This window comes from Squalius cephalus (assembly GCF_949319135.1).
Source record: "Squalius cephalus genome assembly, chromosome: 4".
In the NCBI taxonomy this organism is placed as follows: Eukaryota; Metazoa; Chordata; class Actinopteri; order Cypriniformes; family Leuciscidae; genus Squalius; species Squalius cephalus.
In genome coordinates, this window is record NC_137125.1 from 44543061 (window position 1) to 44545429 (window position 2369).

Sequence of the window (2369 nt, forward strand, 5' to 3'; positions counted from 1 at the left end):
CATTAAACCATGAGGGCCCAGTACCGCAAAATCCAAATCCCCCTCAACCAGGTCCTCTCTTGGCTCCATTGACAGTCTGCACCTTGCCAAGTAGAGATGAGGAAATATACATATATAAATATATATATATATATATATATATATATATATATATATATATATATATACAATGTAAAAAACACATTATAGATATAACTTTAGCATTAGGAAATTTTATCCATGCATATTTGTTCTGCTTCAGTTCGTAACAAACTCTGATGCTGTTGAAACCCCCATAATGCATTGCAACATCAGGGGAGTCCATGAGCCCACGGCAAGTTTTTTGTGGTTACTTGTGGGATTATTATTCCCTGTGGAATGTGTATCTCTTTGTTTCAAGGGCATCTAGTTTGTGATTCATGGAATGGAGGGGTGTGTTGGACATGACTGTAGTCATTAAGTCTAAGTAAACAATGACTCTGTAAGTACGTTGAAAATAAGGGCTCTTCTGTTCATATGATAAGAGGATGTTGATGGAAAGGTAATGCGAAGCATGTTGACGACCGATCTTTGTGGGTCTTGGCTCTTTTGCCGTGGCTTTCTCTTTTATTCTTTGTTGCTCCCTTTGTTATTTTCCTTATCGTTGTAAAATACAATATTTGTAACACACCACACTGCAGGATCATGTGACACTGGAGTAATGGCTGCTGAAAATACAGCTTTGTTTCACAGTAATTTTAAATATATAAAAATATTTATTTTAAATTGTACAAATATTTCACAATATTATTGTTATGGCGATCGATTCAAAAACAGCTCATGATATCCAGATTATTTCCAAATGTCACACGTCAGGTGCGTTGGTGGCGCCATTTCAGATAAAGTGCCGGCATGAATTGAATGTGAAAGGCGCCAGAGGTCTCACCTATTCTCATGGCTGCTAGTCCATTTGGCGTGACCCAGACTGGCTGGGTTTTTTTCATAAGGGCATCATGACAGATGATTAGTGAGGACACATGCAGTCAGAGATTGTGGTATGAGAGAACGTGGTGTCCTGGATAGCAGAGGGTAGGTGTCAAAATGTTTATCCATACCACGGAGAGAACATATGACAAAGCTACATACCACTCTATCCTCAAAGCTCCCAAACAGCGTATTATTAACTCCACACGTCATTTTGAAAGGACTACTGCAAATCACTTCATCTCTTCATGGAGCTTTGAATAAATCATCTAGTTCATCAATCCAAACCAGATGAGCTCTGAAGAGGCGGATGAGTCTTTAAATCAGGCCAATATGAAGTGACATTCTGCATTCTGTGTCAGGGCTGAATCAGACATTAGACATGCCCAGAGTCAAATCTGACACTTTAAGCCTGTTCAGTAGCACTCAGAGCAGGTCAAGCACAGATCAACAGAGTACACAAAATGAGATCACAGTGAATTCCATTGTGAGTCACTGCATGTCATTTTAATTTGGCACATTGCTCCTTAGATTTTGAATATAACTTCAGAATATATTTGATAATCAGCATGATCTTTTTGCTTTGGTTCATTAAAATTAAAACAAAATTAAACATTATATATAGGTTATTATTTTCTCCTTTGATCATCTCTTAGAGCATCAAGTGAGTCTGGATTGCCACTAGCGCCCCTCAAGAAAGAATGAAAGAAAAAGCAAGCAAGTAAATAAATAAATAAATTTCTCATTAAACAAAACTATCAACCAACATCTGAACCCCTTGGGAGCTAAAATTTTTTCCACTGTGTAATTTGGTCATTTGTTTAGTGTGTGTGTGTGTGTGTGTGTGTGTGTGTGTGTGTGTGTGTGTGTGTGTGTGTGTGTGTGTGTGTGTGTGTGTGTGTGTGTGCAAATAACAGGAAAGGAAGAAAAATTGTCTCAAGGGCTTCGTTCCAGGTGCATCTGGTATTTTGTACAGCTTGGCATCCAGATTGAGGTTGCTAATGGATCGATATGAATTACAGAAGGAAGATTCCTAGACAACATGTAATCAAGTTCTAAAACAAGTTTCTTATGTCCATTGTAAATTATCACTGTCCTGAATGCAAAAAAAGACAAAAGCACACTTTTCCATAACAACTTTTGTGTCAATAAAAAGCAACTTAAGAAAATGAGTCACATTGAATTTCATGACACCAATTTGCTCCGGTTTTTAAAGCTAGCTTCACATTTCAGCAAATAATATCTGAAAATCAGACAGGAGCTTTTTTGCATTTCTTCGCCTGAGACATAAATGCAAACGGTTTGCTGTTTTTCCTCATAGAATCCCAGTCAACGAAATAAAGATTGCTGAGAGTGAGGAGAACGATTAACATTTTCGAAGTGTATCTATAATGATTTTACAGTGTGCGCCTATCCTCCGGAATAGT